Here is a 17,392-nt window from a genome sequence, read left to right on the forward strand (position 1 = left end):
TCGATGTGACCCAAGAAACGTGCGGTAGATTTCGGAAAGACGACTTAGAAAAACATGTCGGCTCTTTGAATGGGGCTCAATTTTCGATGTTTACGGCCCGACAGTGCTTTTGTAACGTTGATTCTTCAAAATTCGCACGGAGTATTTGTAGATCGAACTGAGCTGAATGATATCAGACGGATTGTATCGGCAACAGCGGTAATGTAAAAAAGCCTATGTACTTTTGACAAAAAATGTGTGGAAAAAAAAAAATAATAATAATAATAATAATAAGAAACACGCGAATCTCAATAGGGTTTTCTGTGATGTAACAGAAAACCCTAATAATAATAATCAACAGAATTACAAGAGGGTTTTCGACAAAAGTCAGAAAACCCTAATTTATGTTTTATAAAGCATATAGAGCCATTTCTAAAGACCAGATTAACTTACTACCTGTATCAAGGATTGGTGCATCGTCAGATCTTATTAACATTTGAATGTGCATACTTTTTGCTCAAAGATACACACAAATTTATGAGGGGGAAATTAAAATTTTCCCAATACAAAATATTTACTGTACCAACCAAGCATGGCAGAGAAACACACAGGTTTGTGTCCATAACTGTACTCTGATTGCCACACTTCACGCAAGTTGCTGTAAGAAAAATTTGATGAACAATAATTTTCATAAAACAAATGTTTCACATATGAAACTCACAATACAATAATAATTTATGGCAGTGCACTTACTTGTTTGAGACCAATTGGCCTTGAACATTTCTGTAAATGATCTAAAATTAGATCAGAAGTAATGAACAAAATATACTAACCAGCACTCACTAAAATACTGCATTGGAAATGTAGACAAGACAAATGAAATGTTAGTTAAAAGCTTACAGATCTTCTGCCTCCAGTTTTCTCGATAGACACGTAAAGTACCCCTTCAGCATCTTGCTTACTGGTCATATTTCCGGTAGTATTTCTATTAATGCATACATGAAAAATCTTTCGAACAACTAAAAATAAGCAAGTTCCAATATAGATTGTGACACCGGTGCTTACCATCTACAGCAGTAAACAATGGATAGTTGTCTCCCTCAAATGCTGTCGCCAGCAAACACCTAAAGCAATTTGAACTCAAGCCTAAAATGAATAGGAAATAAGCATGAAATGATAATTAAATTTCACATTTTTAGCTACCAAACTAATAGTTTGTATTAACCCTTTCAATACCACATAGTGTCTCCACTGCTGTACCGGAGGGAATTTAGGGGTTTATAGGGTTATAAGTGAATCAAATGATTAAACTACAGGTTTATATACAACATAAGTTACAAAATTACAAGTGCTAAATTCTAAGCTAATTACAAACCAAGTATTTAATTACAAACTAATTATTTGAATACATTTAGGATAAAGGATGAGCCGTTTTGAAATAATTGTTGATTTAAAGAGGGTCGTTGCGCTTTAATAAACAGGGCCTCCCTAATTTTACAGTCGAGATCAGATGAACCTTTGTCTAGAATTTTGAATTTGTTGTTACTGAATTCCTGATCACAAGTGTGACAAATTGCGAGATGTTGTCCAATCGCAGAAGTCTTTGATCTGTGTTCCTTAATCCTGATGGCCAAATGTCGTTTAGTTTTCCCAATATAGGAAGTGTTTATATCACATAAACAATTAAATTTATATATGACTTTAGCCTTCAGCGATTTAGGGGTAGCACATTTCAAAGAGAAAAAATTCTTAATTTTGGTCGTAGTGAATGCACATTTCAAGTTGATTTCAAAATTCCTTTTAAATAGATATTTTAATTTTCGGGCAAATAGGATTGACGGGTTACCAATATACGGTAATGAAATGAATAGATCAATTCCATCTTCAACAGGTTTCGGTTGAGGTTCTGAGTTCTGTTTTGATTTCAAAAATCTATTAATACATTGATCGATGACATGAATAGGAAATGCATTAGATTTAAACAGATTTTTCAAGAAATTGACTTCTTCTGAAAAGATGGTCCAATCACTGCAAATATTGTAGGCACGAAAAAGCATGGTATTGATGAGTCCTATTTTCCATTTATACGGACACATGGCGTTGAAGTTCAAAAGTAGGCCTGTGTTGGAAGCTTTCCTGTACACTCGAGATATAAAGTCACTACCGGTTTCTAACGGAATTTGTATTTCGGTATCGAGAAAAGGTAATAGATTAGGACCTTGTTCAAAAGTGAATTTAAGGTTAGAATGGAGGCGATTCAATTCTTCAAAAAATAGTCTATAACTGGATACATTTCGAAATATGCCGAAAATATCGTCCACGTATCTCAGGTATAGTGTCGGTTTGTAATTAGTTTTGGAGAGGAGCAAGTTTTCAAAATGGGCAAGACAAAAGTTCGCTAAGGTTGGGCCTAAGGGGCTGCCCTTGCTTGAAAATACGATCATTGTACATAAACAAACCCGAAGTTGCGATTTTAAGTAATTCTTTGAATGTAGCCTGATCATATGTAGGTTTAGAGTCGGAAGCATATATATAATCGGAAACTATATCAATGGTTTCTTTCAATGGAACATTAGTGAAAAGTGACTCTACATCAAAACTTATTAGAATATCAGAAGGTTTAAAAACGAATTGTTTCAGTTTTTTAAGGAACTCCCAAGTGCTATTTAACATGAATTTAGACGGTATATGTGGTTTAATGATTTTATCGAGATATTTGGCCAGGTTATATTCAGCAGTGTCGATCATTGATACAACGGGTCGAAATGGAAAGTTATCTTTATGCACTTTGCACAAACCATATAATTTACCAGGTTGGCTACCGCTTGGGTAGATAGAATCAAATATTTCTGAACTTACATACTGTTTCACATGTTTTCTCAGAAATCCGCAGATTTTGGTTTCATTAGATATGACAGGGTGATTCTTTCTCACATTTTTGATTTCAGTAAATTTACTTTTATCAAATACAATTTTATCTAATTTATCGAAATATTCGTTAGAGTCCAAAATAACAATGCCGTTGCCTTTGTCAAATGAGCAGATCTTAATGTCCTTGTTTTTCCGAAGTTTTTCAATCGTACGGTAGAAACGTCGGTTCCAGGTCGAGCCACATACTGATTTAGCGCTGTTGATAAATGAGATGGTCGCATGTCTAATACTTTCAAGGAAAGAGTTATTCACATTCGGTTCGCCGCCAGATATAGTCCTATTTTTGTGGTAAACAGTTTTTTCAATACGTGATTTAAGGTCACGTCACATTTAAGGATTTAAGTCATATATAAATTTAATTGTTTATGTGATATAAACACTTCCTATATTGGGAAAACTAAACGACATTTGGCCATCAGGATTAAGGAACACAGATCAAAGACTTCTGCGATTGGACAACATCTCGCAATTTGTCACACTTGTGATCAGGAATTCAGTAACAACAAATTCAAAATTCTAGACAAAGGTTCATCTGATCTCGACTGTAAAATTAGGGAGGCCCTGTTTATTAAAGCGCAACGACCCTCTTTAAATCAACAATTATTTCAAAACGGCTCATCCTTTATCCTAAATGTATTCAAATAATTAGTTTGTAATTAAATACTTGGTTTGTAATTAGCTTAGAATTTAGCACTTGTAATTTTGTAACTTATGTTGTATATAAACCTGTAGTTTAATCATTTGATTCACTTGTATTTCACCTGATGAGGGGATATGATCCGAAAACGTTCGTGTTAATAAACTGTATTTACTCATTAGAAAATGAGGTTTTTAATGTTATTGCTTCTATGGTTATTCGGATATTTGAACTCTCTTCCTAAGATTTATAGGGTTATATTTGAAATTTCATAGGATAGTTACCAAGGTATCTGACACAGAAAATTTATATAGCATGTTGTTGATAACTTTTGGGCCAACAATTTAGACATAAATAATTTGGATATAAGTGAACTTGAGGTCAAGGTCACATACTCCAAGATGGCCGCCATGAAAAAAATTCACGAAAAAGTTTCAGATAAACTGCTCTGTCTCCCAGAAAAATGCACTGATCGATTCAATTCCAACTAAAATTGTATGCCATATATCCTTACTTTATGTAGTAAAAATTTCAAAGCAATAGAACAACTAGAAAAATTTATTTTTCCACTAATTTACCAACTTCTCCACCGATATGTCGGAAGGCCGGATGTAAGGGGTTTCATTGGGGTGTAATTTCAGGCCTCAGAAAATTTGTATCTATGTATTTGACACTGATACATTGTATACCATGGTGTTGATAACCATTGGGCTTACAAATAAGACAAATTATTTGAATATATGTGACCTTGAAGATGGACAGTTTCTGGTTCTTCATTATTGTTATTGGTGTCCGTTGCCATGACAACCGTATAAACAGGGTCTAAAAAAATTGTCACTGATTTCATTTTCATCATCAAAATCATTGCTGGCACTATAAACCTACTGTCTGACTAAGTCACATCATCTGAACTGTTGCTGTCATATTCGTTGTCACACTCAATTTGTTCACTACCAAATTCCAAGTCACCAGCATCACTGTCAGCATCATATACGAGCTGCTGAACTGTTTCATCCAGCCAAATTGTTTTTTTCATGGCTGTTGCCATCTTTGATTTTATGCAGATGGCAGCACCGGCTGATACTGATAGATATGCCCTTCTAGAAGGAGGGTTAAGTGATACTGTATCACATACGGTACGGGTATGCTAGCTTGTCAATTTGTACCGTATGCCATACGGTAGTGGTATTGTAAGGGTTAATAAACTTACGATTCATCGCATTGTTCCCTAGCTGAACCCAGGCAGACAATTCAGGCACTGCAAAATGCTGTTCATATAACAGCTTGTTGAATTCAAATTTAGAAGCCTAAACATTGTCAAAAGAAATGGACTAGGCCTATTGGATAAAAAAACATTACGTTAGAATCGTATCATATTTGACAGCTTGTAACCAAATCTTATAACAGACACTGTTCTGTTTCTGGCATTAACAGTGAATGTAAGTAGAACACTTGTTTATGAATTGAATTGAATAATTAAGATAATATACCAGATTTAACAAAAGTTAGAGTCAGAATGAAAATAGTGTCGAAGATGAGTGTAATAGCATCCTCCTCAGCTGGGATTTGAACCTAATCGGTTTGTGCTGTGGCTGAGTGTAGCATTGCCATCATTCGGATAGCGCAGTGCGCAGCGCACTGTTTACTTATTAAGGCGTTGTTACCTCTACTACTTGAGATGCTGATTGTTAGTAAAAGGTGGATGTGCCGTTTTGGAAATAGACATAACTTTTTCAAAACATGGTGATCGTTCATGATGGGCCTAAGATCACTAAGTGCTCGGAAAACGCTATTAATCCTTTTAGGTCTCACCGTGCGACCACTTTTTGAGGCAACCCCCCCTCATCACTCTCTACATGTGAAGTTTCTCAGGCATTCAAGGTCTTCTGTTCTGCCTTTTTGAAATTTTCTAAACACAGTGGACTATAGTTTGATAACTAGCGTCGTCCTCGGCTACTTTAGCATTCGAGACGTTCAACGTTTTTCTTTTAATTGTGATAATTTGAGTGGAGCCATCGGGTCGCGTCACAGTGGTTCTGGAAGATAGCTGAAGCCGGCTTGGAGGCATTTTTACGGATTTCTTCTAGTATCTTCTGAAAGTCGTCGTTCGTAGGCGGGGTCGGGATCACTTGACTTCTTGGTGTTTCTTTTGCAGTTTCAGGGGTTCTGAGCGGGTATTTCGTTTTTGCCGGTTATTGGCGATCTCAATCTCTTGCCGGACGGAACTTTATTTTCTTTCCCTGATTTTCTTTTGGTTGGGTCGACGGTTGGATTTTCCGAACGGCTTAAACATTGTATTTCAGGGGGATCAAACTCGAAATTTTTTGGCGTCCTTTATGGCAATGAGTTTGACTTTTTCGATAATCGACCTTGCATCTTCGGAATGTCTTTGATCTGTCTTTCGCCCTTGTTGGCGAATCAAATCTCGGCGCCCATTTTTATAATTACAAAGCTTGCACCTATATTCAAAGCCTTGATGTCTTACTCTGGCATTTCAAATCGTGTGCCTCGAGATTTTTAATTGAAGCGAAGTCCTTTTTAGCCCACTTGGGACTTTAGCCCCAGCGGGCTATTGTGTTCACTTTTCATCTGTCGTCCGTCTGTCCGTTTGTCTGTAGACAGAATCCAGTTATTTTGGGAAGTTTTGAAGACCCTTCAAGGTAATGTCTTGATATTTGGTTATACATGTATCTTCCCTAGACACATGTTCAGCCCAAAAACTGGCCCGGTCAGATCCAAGAAGGCCAACCGACAGCCATTGTTGTACGCCAAAATCAGCACTTTTTACACATATTTCAAGTTTTCGATGGAAATTTTAAAGAAATTTTAATGGTCTTAAGTATGCAGTGGACTCTTCTTTGTTACTTGGCCTGAATCTTCATCCGCTTAACTGGCCATTTCTTTACGGAAATGTATGCCTTGTACATATTTGATGTTATAATGCATAGGAATCTCTTTACACCATTGTTTTTCCAATGATAGTCATCACACCTCCAGTTTTCTGCTATAAGAAAGTTCGTAAAAATTGATTATATCAAGAAACTGTGATGATCACAACTCTGTTGTCAATAGCCCCAAGAATTTTTAGGTAGGGTCTTTAATTCACATATTTACTTATCCCAATTCAGAGTAAGATCTACCCTCCCCGACCTTGGCCACACTGCACAATATCGAAAAGTTGGGTTCCAGGACGTTGCCTAATCCATTATAATGCACGACAACCCTGGTCAAGGTCTTTTTTCAGATCTTTAAACTGGCTAGTTGAGAGGTGGAATGGTGATCTCCTTGATGAAGTGACTGCTGCCTTGATTCCCTGAATCACCCCACCTACCACGACCATTTTAGGGTCGTAAAGGTGTTTGCCACATGACTGTACGAACTCACCCACATCCAAATCAAATCAGTGCGCCTGAGCCTGTGAGTGCAGCTCAATCAGCTGTCCTTGATGAGCTGACCTTTCAAACGCTTGGTCTCAGGAGTTATAAGTGTCCAATGTTAGAGCATCCATATTTCAGTCTGATCTAAAAAGATAGTAGAGACAAGACATTTTACAGTTATGTGTTCTAAGAGATTTAACCAAGTACTTTCTATCCTTACGTGATAAAACTACGCAAAAAATCGCGAGAGACAAATGAAATATGAGTCGCACAATCACAATTTCGAAAGAGATTTTAAAACATCAAAACTATGAAGAGAATGAGAACGACCACTCTTGAGAATGGTTTTTAGGATAAAACCGAAAATTCGAGGTTTTAATAAATTCTTTATAGTTTTGATGTTTTAAAATCTCTTTCGAACTTGTGATTGTGGGACTCATATTTCACTCTCTATCCGTAGTAATCTCCCTTTCTCTAGCCACTTTGCGCTGTTGTCCATTATTCTGGACGAGTGCAGCTGACAGCAGGTGCATGCTCTGTCAATGAACCAACGCATGACTTGGCGAACTCACGTTATCGTACTGGAGGTCTTATGACGTTCCGAGGACAAAGCTGTCTGCGATTGTCCTACATAATGTCAGCAGGCATTGCTTTTACTTCGATAGGGCCAACCTAAATATCTGTTCTTTGCGGCATCAGCTCATTTGGGGCCCTCTTACCATGTGGGCCAATTCCTCCCCTGACTCTGTAATGTCCAAAATGTATCTCTAGGACTCTGCGGAAAAATTCGCAAAAATTCACCATTGAATAAACTTTGTATGGATACAATAAAGATAATTCCACCTTATAATTCCACTATGCAACGATCGATGCACAGCTTAAACGTGGTGCTGTCATTCAATATGCTTGTCATAACGTATCTCTACATACATCAAAATCATACTTGAATTGTTGACTTGTTGATGAAACACCTCCGAATGTCTAATCATTTAAAAGCTTTGCCCTCATATGAAACGATTTCCACCTTATCACAGGTGCACTCTGCCGCGTGATTTAACCATTCATTGCCCACGTTGTTACTCTCAACATTTCTAATACAGTATAACCTCTCTAGAATGAACGCTTGGGGTTCCGAAGAAATCGTTCACTGTAGACAGGTGTTCACTAAATAGAGGTAGTACATATTTGTGTCACGCCGCCTACCAGCAGTTTGAATAACTATACTCAATATTAAGCATTAATCCAAAACAATAACATGGCATCTTAACCACAGATCCATGACAGAGCTTGAGGTCATTGAAGTGAACTGTCCAAAGCTTGGTCCCTATGCATCCGTTCAACCGAACTCGGTGGGGGACCTTTGATAGTTTCTCTACAATTAATTATGTGTGGACCCACCCAGTGCTTGTGGAATATAGTCGGTCCACGACGCTGGGCAAACCAATCATAGTTGGTTGCCTGACGTCATTGGGCCTTCTCAAATTGTAGCTCATAACATGCCAGGGGCAGTGGCAGCATAAAATATATGGGCCGACCAAGAAATAAATTTAAACCATCAATATCGACGGTGGAGCCATTTGATAAATGCGCCGAAGAATTTTAAAGGGGATCTGGGTCAAAATTTTGGGGCATTTCCATGGCTCCTGGGCACTTCTAGAGGGTTCTCACACAAATCATTGCGTTTCAATCGAGCGTGATATCTTAAAATAGAAGACTAGCTTGTCGTGAATTTCAGCCTTCAAATAAATTGTATTCCCTCTTCAAAACTTGAATGATTTCTCTCATGTCGAACTGTACGTACCAATACTATTGATTTCACATAGATAGCACATCCTATTCCCGCTTTAATTGCAATATCAAAATTACTACTAAAAAACTGGTAACTCTGACTATAAAGTGTTTTATCGCCATACATCTATTGGCTTGCATTTAATTTTTCCCAAATACACTGAGTCGATGCTTGGACTGGCCAACAGGCTTCGGCACTAGTGATGTGCAGATGAATTTCAGAAAGTCTATATTACAGACGGAAATAAACTTTAGAAACTGTAGACTGAACTTTAGAATCTGAAGACTATAAGGTTCCTCATAGTATAGATAGATGGCAGCACCCATTATACTTAACCCTTTGAGACCCGGATTAATTATTACACATGCTATCCCAGTCCCAGATTAATTTAAGGTAATTGCAAGGCGAAAACGTCCTATATTCAAATGCTTGTAGCTCCCAGCCTATTAGAGATACAGCTTTGGTGTATAAGAAACTTTTGCACAGTTCTTTATAAGCTTTCTAATGAGACCAAATTTGTCATATTTTGAAAAATTTTTTGGGGTAAATTATGGAAAATTCATGAAAAACGTTCAAATTCTGACGAAAATTGTCTTTTTTGTCTCAAAATCATTAGCTGTTCAAGAAATAACGCATAGAAGTATATTAGAGACTGAAATGATTTGTCTCACCTTACTGATTATTCATGTGATTCTGCCTCCAATACACTTATAATCCACAAAACGATGATAAATCTCAAAGCATGGAACGTCACACAAAGGTACAGGAGGTACACATGTTTTACACTGCCTTTGTGTCTGATGCCGGCGAACATACTTTTTGTTCTCTCTAAGTGTGCACACAACACAATCAGGCCTGCCATTAGTTTTTTCCATAAAATGTGCTCCTCCATTCAAACGCTGTGGTGCATCGTTATGCCGAATCTGACGACCAGGTTGATGAGGTGCACGTTGGTAGTCAGCAATAAGTTCATGGCATAACTTCAAACGAAACTGTCTACTGGTCAATGCATGAGCAGCATTGGACACCTTGTGCATTATGTATGCATTTGTTACTGCTGTGATAAGTAGGTGGCAAAAAACCTTTTTCCACCATTTCACTGAACGATGTAGTATGCTGAAATAGGAGTTGTATTGATCATTCAAATCAACTCCACCCATAAATGTGTTGTAGTCATCAATTGCATTTGGTTTTTCGATATGTCTGTAACCATCCTCTCCTTCACGTGAACGAATACGCTTCACAGTAACACCTGCATTGCTAACAGTAGACAATACACAATTTGGGCTTTTGTCATACCAACCAATTGCTAACATGTCTGACGCGTTATGCCATAACATCAAAGGCGACATGTCCTGCAATTGTCGTTTGTTGGTGGGGGCCGTGAATTGCTTCAGTTTTAGTGGATTTCCTGCACGATTCGCCCTAACTGTGCCACAGGCACCAATGTTTCGATCTTTTAGGTCCACAAATAGTTTCACACTAGTGAAGAAATTGTCCCATGTTATGACCTGGCCAGCCCTAACATTCTGCGATGCGTCCATAACAACTCGATACCCAAGGTCAACTTGGGTCCGCTCCTTTGTACAGCGTCCAATTGTGGGCATAACCAGTTTTCGACCCAGCCAGTATCCATGCTTTCATGCCCCACTTGACAGGCTTACTCTTGATGTATTGCAACATAGAAGTTCGACCCTTGAAGGCTATCATGCCTTCATCCACGGACAGGAACTTTTCCATATGGAAGGCATCATTCCATGCGCGAACTAGCTGTTCAATCAAAGACTTGACCTTGAATGTCCTGTCATAACCAGGCTGCCCTCTTTGAATTTGTGTTTCGTTATTCACAGGGTGCAAGAATCATAATAGCATCAAAAACCGATTGCGGCTCATTACGGCTCGGAATCCTGGTTTATCAGTCAGAGGATCAGTAGACCAATGTGCACGAAAAGATCCCCGATCTTCATATCCCGTTAGTAACAACAATGCCAGGAATGCTTTCATTTCGTCACTAGTGACATTATACCAGGTTTCTAGAACACTATCAGTAGTATTTCCACTGTTTTGATATTGTTGAAAATAACGATTTGTTTCAGTCACTAGCATGTCTATAATAGTGTCCGGAAAAGCTTTTGTGAAAAAGTCAATTGGCGTGTAGTCCGTTGTATCGAACTTGGGCTCACCTGGATTCGGACAGTTGTACTGCGGCAACCAGTTAGGAGGGGGGTGGTTTCTATCTTCAGCCCAATCAGGATCCTGATCAATGTTGGCACCTTGTGCACGTCCACCACGACCACCACGACCACGCACTGGGGCATAACCTCTCCCAGTTCCACGACCCCGCCTGCCTCTAACAGCAGCAGTAGCTCGACCACGTCCACGTCCCCGACCACGGACGACAGGTGCTGCTGGGGGTTGGGGATTGTCATTATCAGTACTGTCACTATCAGCAGACTGATTATCATCACTATCAGGAGTATTATCATCACTTACAGGACTATTTTCACCATTATTGTCACTTACTTTCGCATCTAAATCACTTCCGGGTTCACTTTCGGTTTCATTTCCGGGTTCAAAATCGCTTTCTGAACCACTTTCAGCGTTTGAGTCACTGTCATTAGAGTCACTGTCAGCAAATATCTCTCTTATTTCATGATCACTAAACCTGCCTGACATTTTATGAACGTTCCTTTCACCAAAAACCGTGCCGGAAATGTCACATTTACTTCAAATTTAGCGATAAAATTCCAAAAACTGCAATTCGCTTCAACTTCAATTTTCGCAAAATTCTTGAGTAGCAACATACCGTTCCAATAGTTTCAATGGGACGCATTGAACCTTTACTTGCATACCCAGGCGGTGGCAGCTAAAATCCGGCGCAGGTTACGCTGAAACGTCGGGGTAAAGTAGGCATGCCTGGTGCTCGCAATTTTGCGAGAGTGGGACCGACGGAACTGCTCCCGGCGCTCGCAAAATTGCGAGAGTGGGTCTCAAAGGGTTAAACTGTCGGCATATGCATAAACTCATCAACATAATCATTCATATGATCACTTGAAACAAAAGAAATTTGATTAATCAAAAAAATATGTATTTGTTTTTTAATGCATTTACAAATCTTAGATGACTATGTTATGACCAAGTAATCTATTCTCCACATCTGATCTACTGTAATGATAGTTCAAAGCTACTGGACTTTCCTCAAACAACTGACTTTAGATATGGATGTTGTCTTATTTCTGAACAGGAGTGACATGTACACGGGCGACCACCAGGATTCAATCCATACCATCACGGTGTGTACTTTTTTGATAATAGATTTCATTAGCAATAGCAATAGCCGCTGACACTTTATATTTGAAATAAGAAAAATACATATCAACATAAAATGTTATGTTATCAAATTTTCTGACTTTTTATCATAAATCATAGGCCTGTATGTGTTTATTGGTTCCCCATTAGTCCTTTAGTGCCTGGGACACTTTTTTGAAATCCAACAAAACCACCTCAATAAACTTATTAAATATGATCAAAATAACACACTTATGGATTTAATTAACCAATTTTTGATTCCATAACATATTTACAGATTGTTCTCAAATGAGTACAGCAGGCATTTACTACTACCGAATGTCAATTTTTACCCCAACTCGAAATTTGGATATAGTTCATATTTGAATCCATAATCAATGTAGCTGTTATATAATAACATCAAACAACCGATGATTGATTTCCAAATTGAAATCGCAAGAATTAAATAGCATCATGAAATGTCAAGAAACAGTTTGAGCCCAACACACATAACACAGTTTTGCACTTAGCGCACATAAATCTTGATCGGCGTTACAGTTTTCGGCTTTACACCGGTTCTGAAATTCCATTTGGATGGGCCAATGGTCTCGTCCATCAAACCTGATTCCACGCGGAACATCACTCGCACTGTATGAAACTCTTGGTTTCTTTGCTTTGGGTTCATCTTCTTGATCGGACTCGGTATCAATACCAGCCATACGCGTCAATTTCAATTTGGAAATCAAGCATTGGTTGTTTGCCACCCATTTGCCTATAAATGCACCAAGCATTTACAAGACACAGAGACAATAGATGAGTGAATATGCGAATATACCACTTTCTGCTTCTACATTTTGTCCTGTAGTGGGATAACATCATATCTGCTTTATCAACTCCACCCATAAACTCATTGTAAGTTTCCACAATAGCGGGTTGAGGAACAACAATTTCTTTTTTCTCTTTTCGGTCGTACCGCTTGCACTCACCAACTGGCTCCTTGCCAATATAATTTGAGGCAGTTAGAACCCGTTTTGAATCTAACCATGCACACACCACAACCTTATCTTCAAAAGTTTTTTCATCAATTGATCCTCTACCAGTTTAATTTAGTTTTTTCTCCTTAGCAATTTGGGAATTCCTTGTCTGGGTCTCCTGAATGGTTGATACTGCAAAGATACCTTTTTCCCTCATATACACCAACAGTACATTCTATGGTTGGGCAGTTTCACCACACCCATATAGAGATTTATCCCGAATGCCTTCAATAAATCAGTTATTGAAAATTGAGGTAGAAATCTTCGCCCACCTTCCTGTAAACTACGCCATATATTGAATAGGTTATCCTGGAATACAATATCCTCCACTAAATCGTTGTGAAACAGGATACAGAAAAACTCAAATGCAGTACTCCATCTTATTTTATTTGGATTCATTCTATGTTCAACCTGTGTCAGTGGCATATCTTCTTCAGAATCAGATGTCTCGCCAGTGTCTGTCTCACTATTGCTTGAGTGCAATGAAAGCCTGGGCTCATCTAAATCATCTTCATCGTCGGATGGTGCATAATTTCCATCGTCATCACTATCATCAGCGATCAGCCCATGGTCACTTTCTTCGTCTTCGACTGTGCATATTACACTTCCTCCCATAGAAAGACCTGAAAAATTATAAAGATAAGTATTAGATATACAGATAATAATGAATAATAAAAATTCATGTACATTTTACCCGCTGTAGCATTAAGTGCCTGGTGTACTCAAAAAAGCACATCAAGTGTGTGAGCCCCTTACAACGTATGTGCTCAAATGATGCCGTTGGGCATTCCAACACATTTTCATTAGAATTTAAATTATTCATTGGGGTTTAAAGGTTAAAGAAATTTTTGGGAAAATGTACTCTTTTGAGTACAAAAGGCACTAAAGGGTTTACATTCCTCATTATTGGGTAACCATAAAAACTGTTGTGAGTTAATCCTGTATGTACCTCTAAATGCAACAATCCCCTGAGCCTTTGGGAAAAGAGACTATGAAAATATTTTGATTATACATCAGTATTAAAGATAATACTCATTACTCACTATTAGCAATACCTATCTTCTAATAGTATCACCTATACATACATATAAGTGGAAGGTTGTGTGGTAGGCGTGTACGGTTGATGTGGTGTACCTGTTTGCACTGTTTCAGTCAAAGTTGAGGCAAATTCACTTGGCTTTTGGACTGCAGGTTCTGGGAGCAGACTGCCACTTTTTGACGTTGGTACAGCTGAGCTGTTTTCATCGCTCGATGATGGCTCAACTTAGTAATCCCGACTAACTTTGAGTCGCGTCGTGTGCCAGACATATTGACTGCATCTGTGTATTTGGTTTGGTATTCTTGGTCTGTGATTTGGTGGTCGTTTTTCTAGTAATTCATTACTTGGTGGTTGTTCAGCGCTGGGTACACTTTCATACCGTTTTAGTACTGATAAACCGTGGTCAGTTATATTCTTACCTGCCAGGGCTTCCTGTCGTCGAATGAACTCGGAGACAGTTTTTAGGCCAGCCGTAGGCTGAGCCTATTACTATACAAATGGAGCGAATTTAAATGACATGGTTTCCACACAAAAGGCTCTTTTGCTTGCCAAGTGAGGGCATATTCGAACAAATCACGTATTTAAGCGTAATCCATTCTCGGAATCGTAGCGAGCAGAATTTTGAAATAGGGTCTCATAAAAATGTTTTCTGCATTTTTCACGAAAGTTAAATCGGGAAAATTTCAATTTTTATCAGCCAATCAGGAAGTTGTGTCTTCCCTGTGATTGGTTTATCTGAAAATATCAGCAGCTGTTCACGTGAATTATCGCGATTTCATTACTGGCGCTTTTGCGCATGACGTCATGTATCAACACGCGACAATACTTCCGCGTTCGCTACGTGTTCGCTGATTGGCCCATTTACTGGGAAATTCCACAGAAGCCTAATGTGGTTTGTTACAAGCGCTGTGATTGGCCCGACCCGATTCTGGCATGGCTTTAGCTTAGTGGGTTCGAATCCCTTGACGGGTGAAGATGATTGATCCTATCAATATCTATTGAAACAAATAAGTTTCCCGGTTGGGCAGCCGCGGATATCTACCGGAAGTGTTCCGGTTCGATATTTCGAGGTTTCTTTGAATTTTGGAGTGATTTTGAAATCCCGTAAATACCAGCGGTAGATTGTGAAAACCCATTCCATGATATTTGTATTACTTAATCAACGAAAAGCGTCGGGGCCGCGCCAGGAGTTTTCGTGATTCAAGTAGCGCAATAGCCTACTTCTTCGTGTTCGTCCACCTCAATTTTCACTCCGCCGATCTCTGACACGGCTCTGTCCCCGTCGGCGCTGTGATTGCACTTTCGTACCACCAAAATTTTTTATTTCTATATCAGGGAGGTCTGGAGAATAAAAAAGTCAAAATTTGGATATCACATAGGCCTGATTTCATCGAATAAGTCGACCATGGTCGTTACGTTTCCGTACTTATTACCACCTAAAACCGTCTGAACAATTTTGTCACAACCAACATTTCGTTTACAGAAATCAGGTGTTCACGTGAATCCGCGGTATCGTCTACTGTTTTACTTCCGGGTTTTATTTTAAGATTTAAAATTGTATTTCAAGATCGATTTCTATGAAATCTATAGTTGATTTGGTGTTTGGGAGGAATTTTTATTTGCTCTACAGAAAATTCATCCTTGACAATTGCGCAAGGTTCGCGAAAAAAAGGTTTTACCAAATCGGGTGTATGACCTTGATATGCTAATTAGCCATGTGCCCGAATTGCAAATTCAATCAAATTTTATTCTGCCAAAAAATGTTAAATACAATTCGCTTTCCGAGAGTTAATGGTATGCTGCATGGAACAAAGTTGTTTTGAGATGGGTCTTGAAGCTATTGAGGTCGAGAGATAACCATCTAGATAGTTCGTGAGAGTTCCAAAGTTTTGAAGACGCTTCAAGGTAATGTCTTGATATTTGTTTTATACGTGTATCTACCCTAGACACATCTTCAGGCCAAAAACTGGCCCTGTCAGATTCAAGATGGCCGACTGGCAGCCATTGTTGTTCGCCAAAATCAGCACTTTTTACACATTTTTGAAGTTTTCGAGGGAAATTTTGAAGACACTTTTATCAATAACCTTGATCATTCGTATATATTTGTATCCCCCGAGGGCCCATCGGCATAAGAAAAATTGAGTCGATCGGACTCAAGATGGCCGTACTGTGACCTTTTTTGTTCCCAAAAATGTCAATTTTGGCCTGAATTCTGAGTACTGTAGCTTTCTAATGGTGCACCATGTTTCATTGCAATTTGTAATGGGTATTCTTTGGAAAGGGATCTTTTATATCCGAGAGGGTATTTTTGACCAGGCAATTATGACGCACTTGGCAGCCATCTTGGGGTCATCAGTACTCATTCGTAGGTGGAAAAAAAGTTTTTCCACATCATAATTGATACTTAAGCATATTTTGCTACTATAATCAATTGGAAAGTTGTAGCTCATGACATGTTCTATGATCGAGGTGAGTTTCAAGCTCATTGATTTTTTTATGGCCACCAGGGGGCGTTGAACAATACAATAACTTAGTATTTCTATATTACATTCGTTCCTGCTGTCTGTGTTAACACACGATTTTACTATGTAAATGATATTGAGCAGGGAGTGTATATTGATAAATATAACCCACAGATTACATCATTTATAAAAAGCAAATCTGACAGGCTGGCCATTGTGCCCCTTGGGGCTCTTGTTGTATTTACTTTCAACAAACGAATTGCTAATTTGCTCAGAACTGGGTCATCTACCGTAATTCGCTGTTGCAGCCTTTGGTAAATATTTGTTATGATCCATTTTTGCGGGGAAATCCTAGCAGTTCTGTCTTGACGAAGCCACAGCTGTTTGATAATACAGTACATCAGACGATTCTGATTCATGTGTAAGGTTGACGTTAATATCAGATGGATTGATGATCTGCTGGTCATCACTTTCATAGTTGCTGTCATTCAGATCTTCCTGTTCGATATCGGCATCTATTTCCAGCTCTATTTCGTCGTCCTATTCAATATCTTTAGTCTGTAAAATCTCTTTATTCTTCACGTAATGGTCGCACAGGTCAAATTGTTCACTTGACTGGCTAAAGAGGAACTCTAATCCGATCAATTCATTTCGTATGGGTACTGGGGGTTGAAAGTTTTCTTCCTTTTTGGTACCAAACAGCGTAAGACAATGTTCGTTAAGTCGGCTGATGAGAGAAAAGTTAAAGTAACGATTTTTTCTTCCTTTCTGGCCCATTACTGCTGCAGATTCTCTATCGGAATTCCACCGTGCTATTCCTGCTAAAAGGTGACGCTGAAATGGAACTGCAGCACAG

The 17,392-nt window shown here is 38.6% G+C and overlaps 1 protein-coding gene across 11 annotated transcripts in view; it reads left to right on the forward strand.

Annotated features, from left to right (window-relative positions):
• LOC141904043 (tRNA-dihydrouridine(16/17) synthase [NAD(P)(+)]-like) overlaps positions 1–17,392 on the forward strand; it is a 100,491-nt gene that overhangs the window by 48,521 nt on the left and 34,578 nt on the right. Inside the window, exon 2 of one of the 11 annotated variants that reach the window (XM_074792493.1) lies at positions 11,958–12,006. The exons of the other annotated variants lie outside the window; for them this stretch is intronic. The gene's annotated coding sequence lies outside the window, so the exon portion shown is untranslated. The remainder of the gene's footprint in view (positions 1–11,957; positions 12,007–17,392) is intronic. 11 annotated transcript variants of the gene reach the window in all.

Source organism: Tubulanus polymorphus, chromosome 4 (genome assembly GCF_964204645.1).
Source record: "Tubulanus polymorphus chromosome 4, tnTubPoly1.2, whole genome shotgun sequence".
In the NCBI taxonomy this organism is placed as follows: Eukaryota; Metazoa; Nemertea; class Palaeonemertea; order Tubulaniformes; family Tubulanidae; genus Tubulanus; species Tubulanus polymorphus.